Below are 17,286 nucleotides of genomic sequence, written 5' to 3'. Positions count from 1 at the left end.
AACATGAATACTATGGAACTCAAACATGACACAGAGTAAATAGTTGTTTTTCTAGCTGTATTGGAACAACCTAACAGGGCATTAAGCATCTGTCTAAATTCTGGGCTGAAATTAGTTCCTTTGTGAAAAAGAGATTAAACAACTGAATGTGGACTATTGGAAGTGTTCATGACTCACAGCTCTGCAGCAGGAGAGAAATTCTCCCTCTCTTGAAAATTTCTTTTGTGCAAGTTTATATATGTGTAATGTAATGTGAGTGGATTTTCCTACTCAGAACAGCAATTATTATTTTTTTTATTTACTAAAACAGATATGTTAAGCCTTCTAAGTATTGTAGAGACTTTTAAAATAGATTTTCTAGGTATTCGATATTGATTGAAGTAATTGTTACTGTAATGCATGAGTAAAGACTACTGGGTGTGTAAATGGTACCAGGGTGATATGGTGAGTTGACTCAGGCTGGATGCCACCACAATGACTGACAGGGCTTGGCCTTGGCCAGCAGTGGGTCTCTCCTGGGGCTGGCATTGGCTTTGCTGAACATGGGGGAAGCTCCTGTTAGCTTCTCACAGAAGCCACCCCTGTAACACACCAAAACCTTGCCATGCAAACAGGTGAGAATTAGACTTAGTTTTATTTTCATAAAATTTCATTCATGACATTAATTTGTAATTCAAACTGTATGCTGTCATATGTGGAATGGCCAGGGCAATGCCACCAGGGCAAATTCTGATGGGTTTCTTAGGAGATTTTATTCACAATTTTTTTTTTTTACAATTCTTGTTTCTAAACATCAAAAATAAGATTTAGTGCTAGAGAGAGGACAGAGAAAGACATCCATGTGAGCCCTGCCAGGAATTTAGTATCCTAAAAGTCAGTACAATACATATATGTATCTCCTTTGGCAGGTCTCTTCCCCCTTTGGATTGTTTATTTTTCTGTGCTTCCATTTCCTTTTAAGCACAAACAGAAAAGAAACCCCTTGCTCAAGGAAAGCTTTAGGGATGGGTTGTTTACTCCAGCCAGTTAGCAGACAGAGCTAATTTGCCACTTCCCAGGTGAAGTTATTTGAAAGTCATGTCCCATAAGGATAAATACCAAAGAACAGGAACCATATATATTTAGCAAAAGGGGAAACTTACCTGTGCCATTCACCTTTCAAAAATCATCCATCAACTTACACTAAACTCCTATGGCTTAGTTATAAGTTGGTGTCTGAGTGTTATAACGCTGACCATGCAGTTCATTCATGCACTGCCCACAGGCACATGTGGCTGGGTATGCACCATGGCCATGTGTCAATAATGTCCTTTCATACCATCAAATTAACTAAAAAACAAGGTTGAGATACTAAGAATAAAGTTAATCTTTTAGTTGGTAGTGACCTAGATATTTTTCAGTTGTTTGGCTTTTTTATTTCTTTTTTTTTTCCATTGCTGAAGTGACTATTGCTTCAGTTATTGTGAAAGCAGTAGACAGGGAAAATCACATTAGTGTGTGGTCATTAGATAATTTGAGATGCATTACTCTACTTTGGTTTTTAATATTGAAAGGGCTGAACTTTTTATGACATGACACAGTTTTTCTACAGATTCACCAAGAGGAGAGGTAGCACTGCTGTGCAGTGCAGTGTTCTGGCTCGTTCTGTGGGTGGCTTTGGTCAGGAAAGTTGGCAAGGGTTTACTGATGTCTGCTGATGAGAGATAGATATATATATCTCATCAGCATGCAAGCTTTGTGGGTGTTACAGATCAGTGGCCTAATTCACAGTTTAATAAAGTTGGTGCTTGCCTCCCCTGCATGACCCATGAATTTGGGCGTTGGACTCATGTCTCCCTGGGGAGCCATAACAGGCACTGTAAATAACAGAGAGCAAATGGTATTTATGCCACATCTGAGGCTGTGCTCTTGTGAGGCAGGCAACATTGGCTTCCTTAGGGTAGTTTATCTATGGATTAATCGTGATGATCATTCTAAACACCATAAGAAGTAGATCTGCACAAAACACAGAAAAATGTTCAGGCCCAGGCATTTTCAGGAGTTTATAATCTAAAGAGACAACGCAGTACACACTGGAGGGCTCCAGGGAAGGCTCTTAAAGCATCCATCTACCCTGTTGTCTTTTGTTATCCAGAGGTGGGGCTGTAGTTTGGTATGGCACAGCAATAAATGTCAATTCTATTGCTTTCAAAATGATGAGGAGTTTAAATTTTTTGTTCAGATGCTGTCTAGGCAAATTTAACTTTGCCTTACTGTAGAAAGAGTCATTTCAGAGTAGGTCTTTCAAATGTATCTACTGCATCAGAAATGTAAATAAAGAGGCAACTGAATATTTTGGAACCATTCTGGTTTTATAAAGTGTCTGTGCTTTGCTTTATGCTGTGTATTTATGCAGCAATTAACTGTTAAAAATGAAATGTGAAGCTGCATATTTAATTTGTAACTCTGAAGTCATGTAGAGTAAGACAAAAGCAGCAAGCAGATTTTTCTAAGTGATAAATGATAAAAGTGAAAATTGTTGATACCTTTGGCAGTGGTTGATGCCTAGTCCATTACTATAAGTGTTTTTAATTCTTCTACAGAAGAGAGTGATTACATGTTTTCCAATCTCCTGTATATTTGTGCTCCTTGTCATTATACCTGAAGAAAAATGTGTTTCAAGAGCCGTACGTGTAGAAACTGTGATTTATTTCTGTGCATATAATTGACTGTATAGCTTGCTAAGCTCTAACATTTGGACTGAAATTATAGAAGGGACACAATTTCACTTCTTTGTAAACTGAGCATAGATTTTACTTGACACTTACGCCTTTACATGATCCATAGTTCTTATTTTATGAAAAAACAAAACTAACAATGACAGACACTGTTTCTAGAAACATCATTCCTTAGAAGGGCTGAAATCACCAACTTTGATTTGAGTGCCAAAGCCTGTGGTTGGTATAATGTTTCAGTAACAATTTCAGCTTATGCAAGCAAAACTTTAAAACTCCTATTATAACTGTATAATTCATATTCTATCCCTGTATAACAACCCTTTAGTTAAGTGTAGTTTGGTCCTGGACTTCTGTATACCCATGTGAGAATAGATTATGCCCTTAGTTTATAAGGCTCCAGGGGAGAAGGCGATATTCCATCTGACAGGGTTCAGTGGGTTTCCCTGCTTACAGAAAATGATGATTTTAAGGCAATAGTCTCATCCATCATTACAAAACAGCTCACAGATATGACAAAAATCTTATGAAAAATAATCTGTGGTCTAGACAATAAACTAACCAGTTTTGATGAAATCCACAAACCTTTTATATACTATATTGAAGAGCAGACCAAAGCTTTCTGGTTGTTTTGCCCTCCAAAAATACACAGAGCTTGTCTCTGTAAAAGTGGAGAAGTAACCTTTCCAATGTTACCAAAATAATTAAGTTAATGTTGCTGGATTAATATTCATTTGTATGGTGTCCTTATCATGCATGCAGTTTCCATAGCTAATCTTTGCTTGTTCAGGACAATATCCTGAAGGGGAATGTCTTGCTAGGCACTGAAGACAGATGTGGAAAGAGAAAAACAGGAAGCTGTACAGATTGGGATATGGACAGGATATGCATGCATGCTGTAGCATGGTAATCCTGAGTGCCTTTCTCTGTGTAGCTGTGCTGGGGAAAATTCAGTTGAACAGTGCAAGCCATGGACATGACCAGCAAAACCAGAGCTGTACAGACCCATGGGTCTAACACCCTGTAGTGATTGCCACAGCTGAAAGGCTTTAGAGTGGGCTGCAGAGCTGCTCAGCAGACACTCCAAGATTAATGATTAACTGCAGAATTTATTTCCCTTCAAGTCTCTTCTGAATTTCCTAGACAAAGCTCCTTTATTTATTCAGGCTTTGCAGAAAAAGGGCTGTGCTTGTCCCTTTACTAATAATGATTTTCATAGTAAAAGCATTGCTGTGCTTGGATATTGCCATGTGTCTTCTTACATAGTTGTATAGCATAATTACTTGAGCAGCGATGGGGAACTTACTCTGTCCACTTACCAGCTAAGGAGCTGGTTAAACACAAACCAAAATGTTAGGAGCACAAGGGAGCACAATGCTGATTAGTATCTTTGCTATGTTCTTAGAGCAATTGCAGATTAATGTAGCATATGTAGTATTAATTATGCAATAAAAAGGACCATAATATGGACAAATATTGTTCCATAAACTGAGAAAAGAGGGCTAACAAAATATAAATAGAAAGCAAAGTGCTCATTTACCTCCCTGTCTCTGAAAAATATCCTCTCATCTTCCATTTTCTCAGGTCCTTTGAGTGTTTTCTTGTTATGCCTTTCATCTTTACTATACCTGAAATTGTGCCTGTATATTCTCTTATAAACTCAGTGTTTCTGAGAGAAACAACTATTGTGTTGTTACCTAGGGAGTGGGTGTGGTACCCCTAGTTCATCTGGAGTGACCTAAATGTCTCTCTGTCTGCTGTAATGATGATGAAGGGAACAGGCTCCAGGAAAGAAAGGTACCAGTATATTAGGAACAGAGGAAATGGAATTAACAGGAATGAGATGAAAAAATCAAGAGTCCTCAGTGGATCACAAAACTGTGTGTGAACACTGCCAGATATTGATTTAACAATTTTTTTTTTAAGCTAGTCAAGCAGGGACTTGAAAATACTTGCTCTTGCAGAAGAGTGGGAAAGCGTGGGGTGTTCCCTCTCTTGAAATGCACACTGGAATAGAGGCCAGCTCTGTGACACCAATAGATCTTGTCCTTTGATAAGGACAGTCCTTAACCCCAGCAGCCTGGGAGAGGACAGTGCTGTGCTCAGTGCTGCTTCTCCATAGGAACAGGCACAGGAGCTGCCTTTGTGAGTGACCTGGAGCAAGCCTGCCTGCCTTGGGCATGTAATGGAACATTGCTGTGTTTACTAGCCCAGCTCTTGTGCTGTGTGCTCCCTGTTGCAATAGGATTTTTTCTTTTCTGTAAAAGCCACTAGAACATCCTGGTTTTTTGTCCTGCTTTTTCGTTTTTAGAGGCTTTTCTGATTGTTGCATTTTTAAAAAAATCGGAATAGAAAATACTCTTAAAATCTCTTCCAGTACATATCTGCGGTAGTGTCTCCAGCAAGATTATGCTGCTATCAAAGACAGCAGAAATGCCAATTATAATTTAACACTTCATTTCCAAAACCATTTCACAGCTTCTATTTGCAAGAAGCTCTTCTCACTGGGAAACTTCCAGGACACTCTGGTGTGCAGTATACAGGCAACTTTCAGTGTTAGAATTTGCAGAATGCTAAAGAAGACAAAATTAGTGTATTGTGTCATTGCTTCCTGTGTGGTGGCAGCACTTATATCCTGATAGAAGTTAGGCTGACAAAGAAAAGCTGCTGTTGTATTTTATTGTCACTGCAGAATGTGCCACTTTCCTCTTCTTATTTGCTAACATTAACTCTCAGGAATTGCTAGATACCCAATCTAGTTAATTGACTCACATTAATTAAATCAATTTCATGCTGAGGAAAGGAGCATGTACTTGAGGGCAGTGCTGTTTTAGTATAGAGTGAAGTCTTCGGGAGATGAAGAGGAGAATAAGGATAGAGGTGCTTGGAGGGAGCTGCTTAACATGTAGGGGGTAGGAGAGGTAACGTGGCATGGCAGGGTACAAGCGTGAGCCAAAGTTGGAGCATTAAAGTTATGTGGCTGAAATAGGCAAATATGGAATAGGGAAATAGAAAAGGGATTTAAAGTGAGGGCTGTAGTGAGGGGAAGGCCAGATTGGGGAAGACCCAGACAGCATTGGCAGAGACAAGTTTTATAGGAGGGATGAGGTTGGATAAATGGTGTATTTTTTGGCTTTGGAAAGATCTGAGATGTGAGTTCCCCATTGTAGATCAGAGGATAAAACTTCTAACATGCTCCATTTTTTATATCTACTTCCTCCTGCTTTTTGAAGTTACTGATAATGGCTTTCTTTTCTTATCCCTTTGCATGAACCTTTACACTCAATATTAGAATCTTGGGTTTTATGGAGGAGATACTTTGGTAGGGGACTCTTAGGAAGTTTACTGAGGAAAGAGAAAACATCATAGGAATTATATTTTAATCTTGCTTAAATTCACAGTATTCAAAGGAAAAATCAGAACTGAGCACTGGAATATGTTGAAAAAATTTGGTACTAAGTCTCTGAGAACATACTGGAGGACTGTAAACATAGCTGAAGTGCTGTCTCTTAATCCTGTGGATCCTCCTCAGTCCATAACACATCCTTGTGTTCTGCTCAGAGAAATCTCAGATCTGTGCTCTAGTCAGGGGGTTGGTTATGCTTATGGGTGAAGGACGGCACAGACATGGGGTTTGCATGATCAGCACTTTGTGTGCAATTCTGCAAGGGTGTTTTGCACTGGTTGAAGTAAGAACAAAGGATGTTGAAGAGATTGAGAGCCTTTATTCCAGGGTAAAGCGGCAGCTGTTGGGACAGACACTTAACACTGCTAAAGCTTCTTTATGTCCATCTATAATTCAGCACTCAGAGTTGCTTGTCACTTCTGAAAATGAAGCCTTTTGTGTTTTAGTGTAAAAGATACTGTTAGGCAGGGAGGAGACAGTGTGTGCTAACAAAGAATTTGTAGTATTGGTTCTTTGCCTGCATCATTTTTCTAAATTTGGTAAGGTACACTGCCAGCACTGGCACTGAAATGAGTCAGTTTTAGATGGTTTCACAATATTCATAACAGTCTCTTTTATAATTTATTTTTGGATGAAATATTTAGCTAATATTAAACAAAATTTTATAGAAGGTTTAGTAATCAGATAATTATATTAGCTATGCTATGTTATGTTATTATCAGACAATGCTTTTTTCTTTTCCTTCAAATTTGGTAATTTAAATCAAATTTACTCATTTAAATTACCTTCTGCCTACCTTTAAAAAAAGGATAATGAAGTTTAGACAGGATGGCTGAAGACATACAGCTATTTTCTAACAGAATATTCAGGTTGTCATCTTAAGGCAGACCCACAGTGCAGAGCCACACAGGTGCTCTTTCATGCTGGGGCTGCTGCTACAGCAGTGAATCTTTTTTATGTCTGAAACTTTGTGTTGTCATTACATTGATAAGGGCATTGTATTTTGCATAGTACTCCTGGAAAATGTAAATTTTTTCCCTTTTCCTGCTCTAGGATTTACTTATTGCCAAAAATTATTCCAAATACTCTTGCAAAATCCAGGAGGAATTAGGACTATGGCAGAGTAAAGGAAAACCACAAAATCTGCATCTTTAATACATTGCTATTAAACATGTTAATCACTGTTATGACTACAGATGAATTATAGTGTCAATTATTGTTTTAAAATAAATGCTTCTAAAATTCATTCCTCTAAAATACATTTCAGCAATCCTGTACTGACATTGGACATATTTTCTCTCTATATTTGTATTTAGGTCCAAATACAGAAAAAACCCCAAACAATCCATGATCCATCATATAAGTAGTTGCTCTTAGAAGCAGCTGTCAACCTTTCCTTTAGAGTATACTAATATAATTGCATTTTTTAATATGTTTCTAAATGAAAGCATATATAATAGACAAATATATAAAATTAGCAGCTGTATTGAGGCAGACCTGCAAATAAAGAAGCTTAAAATCAGAAGCAAGTCATCCTAGATGTGCTAGCCTCTTTTGAGACTAGAATATAATCTTTCTAGTCACTCTCATGCAATTTTAAATATTTCTCCAAACTATAAAGATTATTCATGGTTTCCTTCATGTGTGCAGCTGTAATTTGTGTTCAAAATTATAATAGGTTTACAATTCCAAATACCTTCCAAATCCCAGAGTTTTGCTTCCCTCTGAAATATACATTAGCTATATTCAAGTGCCCATCCAATCAAAGCCTTAGAAAAAGTAGGTAAGTCTTAGTAGTTAAGAGGCAAGACTGCTCTACAAATCGATTACTGTTCATCCATGAGACATCTTCTGAGTTCACTTTTTAAAAACCTGAAATACTCTTCAAAATCTGACACCTCAGTTGTGAAGCCCATTCAGAGCCACCTGGTGGTGGAGCCATTATCTGCTTGGCAGCACCTATCATGACCTGACCCTGTTGGGTTGTTCTGGGTGGTAGGTTGGTCTGACTGAAAAATTTAATCAGCTCCATAGTTGGGGCATTAGGGAGAAAGAAGAGAAGAACTGATACACAAAACTCAGGTAGGTTTTGACAGTGTTTGTCTTAGATGGTAACAAGAAGACCAATAATTTCTGAGTAATAATGTGTGCCTCACTTGGAATTTTGTTACCTGCTTACACAATAATGTAAGCATATTATATTGCACTTTACATTCACTGTATCTGGACTCTTGACTGAAAAAATTAGTCTGTATTACAGCCAGATAGAGCTCCTTAAAGACAATGCTGGAGCACTGTCTTTAATTCAGAGTCCATCAAAGTCCACCAAAATTTTGTAAAGGAGCACAAAACTCCTGCCCAGCATAGTGTAGAATAATCTTAGAATAAGCATTTCCACAACCTTTTTCTTCCAGTCTTTTTCCAGTTGCTCATGTAGTCGGTGTTATTAATTTCTCTCTCTTTTTTTTTTTTTTTTCCTTAGCTGACCTTTTTATTGTTGACCAGTCTGTTAGTCTTGCGTGAGGGCAGAACCCCTGTAACCCCAGAATCCTGATGCCAGCACCATTTCCTTTCCTCATTTTGCTTAAACCCAGCAAACTGTGGATCCTACAATTAATGTGGTGTGTGTCGCTATTACTGTGCCCTGCTGTTTCATTTCTGTGCTGCACACAGTATTGCAGGCAGAAATTGTATATCTACAGGATTTGTGAAAGTCCTGTCCATTTCAGGCATCAGGAGGCCTTCTCCTGTTTATACAACTAAAGTACTGTCCTTTCTGGTTTCAAGTTAACTGACTGCAACTTCTTCCTTGATGAAAAAGTCTGGTGTTGGCTGCTTTTTCATGCTCCTTGTAGGGGAATTCAGCTTAGTCAGTGTTTCTCATGTGTTTCTCACTGTTCTTTGTATTAAGCTCCTTGTTCTCAATTTGAACTCAGGAATAAAGGTCACACTGGGCATATGCAGATGACCAGTGAATACCTCAAGCTATGTTCAGGGGATCTCAGTTATTTCAAATTGTTCTTTTTTATCCATTTTTCAATTCTATTTGTCTTTGCTACAAAGTTAGTGAAATCTTCCCTTCCTATCTGCCATCTTCCATGCTCACGGGGTACAAGGAACCCCTTGACACCCTGTCTCAGTGTAGGAAGTGTAATAATTGTGAAAGAGGGAATAACATCTTCTGTTGTGTTATGCCTCTGGGCACGGCCTGCAATCACTTCACTGGCATGTATTAAATCTAATGAAATCTCTGTGTTCTTTGGTCTTTTGAGAATTATACTCACAACATGAATATATTGTCAGCTCCTTATACATTAAACAGAACTAACACTCTTGTAGAATTGCACTTAATAAAAATGTGTGATTTCCTGTGATACTCACATGAGCTTTCCCTGGAACCTGAATTACTCCTTACTGAATGAGATACTATACTATATAATAATCTGGGAAAATCTCTATGATACTTTTAAATTATCTTTCCCAACACAATCTTTCAAGAAAGTGTGGCTTACAAAATTGTATCCTACTGAGTTCTGCTTCTTGTATAATCTTTTTCTGTAGTAGGAATCTCTGAAGCTGTTCTACTGTTCAACAGCTTTCACTCATATTCCACTGACCACCTTATATGTGCTTGTGCTCTCAGCCTAGGATGAAATGCTTCCAGGTATCACTGCAACAAGGCTCGTGTTTGTATAGATTAGTTGAATACACCTTAAGGTTTTCTGTTAACAATTTATTTTTGAACTTTCACAATCTTAACAGTGAAAACAAAGGCTTTCTTTTGGCTTGTGTTGTGGTTTGTCCTCAGCCATCATCTGAGCCCTACACAGCCACTTGCTCACTCCCTGTGTTGGGATGGGGGAGAGAATTGGAGAAGTGAGAAAACTTTGAGACAAAATTGCTTGAGACAAAATCAACTTAAAAGGGAAACCAAAAGCTGCATGCACAAGCAAAGCAAAACAAGGATTTTAGTCACTGCTTTCCATGGGCAGGGAGGTTTTCAGCAATTCCCAGGAAAGCCAGGCTGCATCATGCTTGACAGTTACTTGGGAAGACAAATGCTGTGACGTCCCCTCTTCCTTCTTCTTCCCCCAGCTTTATATACTGAGCATGAAGTCACATGGTATGGAGCATTCCTTGGGTCACTTGGGGTCTGTTGTCCCAGCCATGCGTCCTCCCAGCTTCTTGTGCACCCCAAACCTCCTTGCTGGTGGAGTGGGGTGAGAGACAGGAAAGGATGTCTAAGTCCTGCTCAGCAATAGCTAAAACATCCGGTTTTTTTTCAAAACTGTTTTCAGTAACAGTCAAAAAAAAATAGCCCCATACCAGCTACTATGAAGTAGTAGCCCAAACCTTGCTAATCTTGCTAATAGAAACTGTACTTGTCTTGGCAAGAAAAGTGAGAGATCTTTACTGTCTGCCTTCTGTACTGATTTAATATCCAAATATCACACAATCCTTTATTTAGTTTGTTATCAACTTTTCTGTGCCTTTTAATTTGTAATAAGCTTTAAGGTCATTAGCCAGAAACATCTGCAGCCATCCATCTAAATGCTTCTTTTACTTGCCACTATTTGTATATGTCTCAGATATACAGATATATCTGCCAGGATCAGCCAGCTATTTAACTGAAGTAAAAATACAAATCTTTAAATCTTAGTTTTTGTTCTGTGAGATTTACTTACTTCCAAAAGGTCAGATTTTCTCATTACTTTGCTTTTGTGGCTTTTTTGGGTCTGAAATCCAAGCACATGAGTTCATGCAGATGACTCATAGCAATATATTCCCTTGATAAGAAATGCTAATGTCAGCATCCTAACCTGTTCATGGAATCACCAGTGTTTGCAAGGGCCACACTGGGAAACTGTTCCCTTCTCAGACTCAGTGCTGCTCAGCTGAGCATATGTGTTTATGTATGAGACTTCAGGATTTCCATCTGGAGAGAGCTGAGAACAGGAAACTAATGCCAAGGAGTTGTTTCTGATCTTCAGCCACTCTGGGTGTACCACGTTGTTATCTTTAACTAAAGAGACAGAGTTAGCATTTTGGGTATTAAGTTGGTTAAAATAAGGAGATAGGTGTCATAACCAGTCAGTTTTAATCTTGGATTTTCTTTTTTATGGTTTTTACTCTTAAACTATTTTTATGCCTCACTTCCTCTCTGTGTTAAATAGCTTTAATCATATCCCTCAGTGATTGGAGGTTTCAGATTGTTATGCTCTCAAAATACTTAACAAAGATTAGTAAGTGTTACCAATGAACAAGAAATGGATTCCCATCCCACAGAAATTTTCAACATATCAAAACATTTGCCTGCACTGAATCAGGACAAAAATCAAAGCAAAAATTGGGGAAAAATTGGTTTAGAACATTCATTTTGATTCTGTAATTTAACTACCTTATATTTCAGTTTCAATAATTCCAACTTCTCCCTGCAATTTTTTGAAGCAGCAAACTGAAAGTTCTTATTTAAAACAGTAGTTATAAAATGTTGCAGCAGTGCCTTTTTAAAATGCTGTGTTCGAAAATCTGTGCTGAAACCTTCTTTTTCTTACAAGCAGCTTGGTTTTGAAAATTTGCCTTTTTCACTTAGAAATGAGAAAAATTCATAGGGAAGCTCATGTTTAATTATGGAATGTCTCTTTGTCAACACTGAGTGGATGGAAAGGCCCATGTAGTTGCTTGCATGTGTGACTGGTGCCATTCAAGGTGCCATCAGGTATCTTGCTTTACCTCGTGCTGGCAACCAGTGAGAGCATCCTTATTGTCTTACAGACCATAGCAGAGGTCTCAAATACCCTACCCTCTCATTTGCCATCACCTTGAACAATTGAATTTATCCCAAAGAAACTGAGTCATGGAAGAGTGGTGGTTGGGATTTCACCAGTGCCTGCTGGTGGGTACATGACTGCTGTTCTTCCAGCCCAAGATAACTCAGAATTTCATTTCTCAGCCTACTGAGGTATTTGAAAATACATACAGCTTTTGGTGTTAAGCTTTCCTGAAAGTAATTGTGTAGCAGCTTTGCAGTGGAAGAGATTAGGAAAAAAAGCAGATGGCAAATCATTTGCCTCAATTGACTTGATTGATTTTGTGTGATGCCACTGAATGTACAGCCTGTATATCCTCCTCTGATATCATGTTCTACCTACAGTGAGACTTGTTTTCCTGTGCTCTGATCACATTAGAGCAGAAGGCTTTATCTCTAGTCTCTTCCCACCTAAATCATTCTATGATTCAAGTTTATGATTGCCACTACACTTTAAATTAATTATCCTTATTATATCCTGCTAAGAGGCAAATCACTTAATTTGCTTTTGTGCAAAGCTTTATAATTTTGTCCCTCATTTTTCTGTTGTTAGATGTACTAAAAAAAAGTAATTTTTTCCTTAAATCTGTGCACTGTTCAATTCTTCTGCCTTGCCATAGTTCTCCTCCTTTGATTTCCTGGCTAAGTATATAATCAAAGACTATTAATAGATGTCTTCTGAATCTAGATGTATGTAGCTTCTTGTAATTTAACTGGGTTTTTATGTGGTTTTTGAGGTCCAGCTTCCTTCTTAAATATTCCTAAAGAAATTAATCTCTACCAGGAAAAGAGAGAAGAACTTTTTAGAAATACAAGCAAAAAGTGAAAAATTAGATGGTTGAATTTCTTAGTGGAAGGTCATAGCCCATGAAATTCTTGAGAAACTTGCTCCGAATTTTTTCCTTATTAAGCTATGTGATAAAGGGTGTGGAAGAGTTAGGTGTCAAGAGTTTTCCGGTAATAGGAGTTTTGTGAGTGTAATAAAAACAAATATTATTTACGAAGATGACAGAAGTGTTCCTTAGTGCTAGTTGAACATGGTAATAAAAAGGCAGATGGAGCTTAATGTTGATAATGAGGTGATACATGTGGGGAAAGCAGTTCTAACTCAGATACTCGGTGGGTTCTGAAGTAACTATTTTCTCTCAGGAAGAGATCTTGGACCTGTGGTAGGTAATATTGTGTAAACATCACTCACTGTCCAGACATGGTCAAGCAAGTAAACAGGACAGTAAGGATTAGAAGAAAAGGAGCGTTTTTAAAAGGATAAAGAGTGTAGAAGAGAAAAGAATTATGCCAGTTTTAATCCCTGGTAGATATGCCTTCAAAGCACTGAAGCAAGGCTTGGTTTTCCAACCTGAAATAATAGGTAGAAAAAAAATACAGAGGTGGACAATAAGAAGGATTAAGCACAGTTTCTTTGTAAAGAGCAGCAGGATAGATTAGAAATCTTTAAGCCAGAGGTCTGTAAAAGCAGAATAAAAGAGGACTGTGGTTGTTCACTTTCTCTGCCATTCAGATGTAGGTAAGCTGAATTTTACAGTGGTACTTCAGTTACAGATGTTCTATCACTTTATGTGAAGCAGTCACATTGCTTGTATACTCCTTATAATGCAGGATAATAAGCCTCTGAATATTGAGCAGGTACCTTCATTGTTCTGTGAGCAATGACTAGGAATAAATCTACTTCTTTGTTTAGTTTTGAATCCAGGGTAGAAGGGAGAAATGCCATTGGAAGAATGTGGTATTCACTGCTGGCAGTGTGTGGAAGCATGGTACATTATGGCTACTGGGAAGATGAATCTTGAAATTGTATGGATTTACATCCCAGCAAAAACATTTCACATTTCATTAATATGAAAAAATAGTTGAAAAGGTGTGCAAAATCTGAAATGCTAGAAACCTTACCTTTTGGTTTTTAATTACCTGAGATCTTTATTTTGTAAGTAGAGGAAATAAACCACTGCCCTTTTTCTGGCTTTGCATAGCTCTTTGCAAAGAAGCCACTGAAAACCCTATGTTACTACAATATTACTATTCATCAGAGGCAATAGTGTGAGGCATCGTGATTGTTTAGTGTTTTATGGTCTCAGGATTTGCCCACAAAGGGATCTCAGTTCTTTTTTGCTGAAAATCATGTCGTAAGCAAGTAATCATCACAAATATGATAATTTTCCAAGTGAGATAAAGTATACTAATACTGCCTACCTAGTCATTATCTAATGCTTAAGACAAAAAAAAAAAATATATAATCCACACAGAGCATAATTACTTTGCTTCTAGTATTGTATGTACCTTGACTGATGCAAGATTCTGATACTTGGTGAAACAAGTCCTTCTGATTAATCTTTAAGCAGAATGAATACACTTCAGTATTATGCATTGATATAGTGCTACAAAAAAATCCACCAATGCATTCCCTCGTGCATTATCCTGTCAACCTAAGTTTAACTATTTCACGTGAGCAGTTTCTCACTTGTAGATCAGCAAAAAAAGGTTTATTTATACCACCTTTCAACAATATTCCCCTTTCCTTACATTTCTTGAAGATTGAACAATGTTATGTTCAGCACAGTTCATGTTAACATGTCTGTTCTAGTTTTAGGTGTCTCTCCTCCTCAGCTTCAGAGATTTTTTTTTTTAAATTCCTGAAATAGCCCTTAGTTTTTCCCCAATAAGAGGTTTGCCTTTAGCTCCCCGTCAAAGTGATCAGGTTTGATTGTGGAGGGACATTATGAGGGACATCTCTGCAGCTGAGCAGCATCTCAGGCAGACTGAACACACAGTTCATTAGCATCATTTCACCCAGGGACTGAGTGGGCTATCTGTACAGGCATCTGAGTCCTGCAGACATAATCGTGACAGTAAGAGGACTTAATAGGTTGTTTCAAGCCTTGCTGCCCTGGTCACTGTGCCCTCAAGGCTAGATTATTATTGTCACTGCAACTGGTTTGTCACAGCAGGCAGCAGGTGGCCAGGTGGAATGGGATGCTTTTTTCCCCCAGTTAAATACATACTGAGAGCATGTTGGTGGTGCTCTCAATATACAAAGAATAAATAAAGGGTCTGCACAACTCTCAGATGAAGCAGGAGCAAAACAGGAGAGTGGGCCCCCTTTTTCCTCTTTGCTCTGTAAAGTAGAAGACTCCTGACAGAAAAGCACAAGAAAAGTTTGCTTCTTTCTAGTCATACCTGGAGAACACAGTCCATACAGGTCATTCGGAGACAATGAATGGAAGGCACGTTTTTGGAAGGTGAGCCAGATGCTCCCAGCCCTCACATACACAGAAGTTAGCTACAGCTTCTTCTGCAACAGCAGCAGAAGTTTCTCTGAGAATGAAGAAGAATGGAAGGAGAATACAGATAAACACAAAAAACAGCAGCAGTTAAGTAGGAAAAATGTTTTTTTTTTCCTGGATGTCTACTAAAAGAACACCTGTGGTTCCTCTGGGAAACCACTAACCAAGAGAGTGAGATTTGGAGGTTCTGAAAAGCACTAAGAATGTCAGGAGGTCTCTTATGTTGTTGGGTAGATAAAAGTTACATTTGCCAGTACTAATATTCCCAACTAAATCCAACATGTTTTCTGGTGGGTAGATTTTGTGACACTTGTTCTGCAGCTAGATCCCCCTTCAGAGAAGGATCAGTCTTTACTTGAGCAGGATTTACCTCAATTGGAGGCAATATAAAATTGCCTCCAATATAAGGAAGTATATAAGGAAGTATAAAATTATTCTCTGTATAATATTACAGTGTACAGAATACCATTGTGAAGCTCCTTCTCAAAATAGCAGGTGTCCATGAATATGTTCATACATGAATATTTGTGGGTGTGTGTATATGTGCTTACATCAGCTACATAGGCAGCTCACATCATCTTTTATTTTGCAGTTTAGCTTTTTCAGTAGGAGTTGAGGTGTCATAAAAATTCCATGCAGATACAGTTTTATTTTTTTTTCGCATAATGTAGAAACTCCATGCTAAATTTTGCCTTATTTTTCTCAATCATAGTTTGCTAGAATCTTTCTCATTCTGGAGAGACAAGTATTTAGAACTGGGTATGTTTCTAAAGGCGATGTATTTACTAGGAGGTTTTTATGGACAGACCCTAAAACAGTGCTGTGTGTCCAGTAAGGGATAAGGTATTTAGGGCAGTAGTGAATATAATTCAGTGCATCACTTCACAGCATTTCCTGACTGCCCTCACCTGTTGAACCCAGGAGTTACTGCTGCCACAGCTAAAGCAGCAGGACACAGTACACACTGTATCTCAAGAATCCAGTTCACAGTCCAGAGTATTAGTTAAGCCAAAAATGAAGGTAACATCCTCAGACTGGGAACTGGCACCAATGGACATCCTTTTCTGCTGCACTAATGCACCAATGGACATCCTTTTCTGCTGGCTGTGCTGTGGAGTGTGATAACATCCAGCACAAGAAATGGACAGACTGATAAAGCCAAGAGAATCTTCAAATGACACAGCTTAATTATGACACAGACCAAAAAGTGTCTGCCAGAGTATGTGCTTATGTGGAGCTCATCTTCAGTGCAGTAGAGCTAATTATTTTCCTAGTGTCATGGTACTAACATTCAGAGAACCTAAAATGACATGGAAACTTTTTTCTTCTTTCATATGGCAGTAAATGCCATGTTTTAGTTCTAGTGTCACTCACAGCTCTTCCAGCTGTATGGTTGTCCAAATATCTCCCCATCTTTGCTGAATCTCTGCCATATGGACAAGTGTTTCCCTGCACACAATTGTGTTCTAAGCAGTGGATATTCCTGTGTGTCCTGGGGGCTCTTTGCAAATGGGTGGGGAGCTGTGAGCCAAGAGTGGTGGCAGGGCAGGGCTCTGTCCCTCCCCCAGCTTCCCAAGTCATGCCAGCAAGGCAACCCTTGGAAGCCAGCCCATGTTGACTGTGGCTGTGGAACATTTGGATGGTGTTTGTAGTCAAATGGAGCGGGCTTCTGGGTAAGTGGAAAGGAACAAACCTAATTTTCTTCTTCAGTACAGTGGGCTAGATTTGCAATGCTGTGTACTAGCAGGAGAGAACTGGCCCGCACTCATCTTTGCACCATTTTAATGCAATTGGTCTAAAATTATATTCTTGGTATCAATGTGTTGCTATATGGTGATATCTGAGTTGGGGCCAGTCTCTTGCCATGCTGCCTTGCTTAACTGCACACATACTACCACTGACCACCTACCAAGGGACCATCTGTAAGGCACCTAAGGCAAAGGGACCACCTGTACCATTACTGAGTGCTTCCCCTTTACTGATTTACAAAATGACATGGCAGGCCTGTGAGGGAAATGTCTACTTTTACACTGATTGGTGAAATGCTACTTTTGAGAG

General features: G+C 38.6%; 1 protein-coding gene across 1 annotated transcript in view; it reads left to right on the top strand.

The window, feature by feature from the left end:
- TRHDE (thyrotropin releasing hormone degrading enzyme) overlaps window positions 1–17,286 on the top strand; it is a 213,069-nt gene that overhangs the window by 140,694 nt on the left and 55,089 nt on the right. The window lies entirely within an intron of this gene.

Source organism: Agelaius tricolor, unplaced genomic scaffold (genome assembly GCF_023055355.1).
Source record: "Agelaius tricolor isolate 1412-34295 unplaced genomic scaffold, bAgeTri1.0.p SCAF_3, whole genome shotgun sequence".
Lineage (NCBI taxonomy): Eukaryota > Metazoa > Chordata > Aves > Passeriformes > Icteridae > Agelaius > Agelaius tricolor.
Note: the sequence above shows the minus strand (reverse complement) of the source record. Positions and strands in the feature narration are given on the sequence as shown.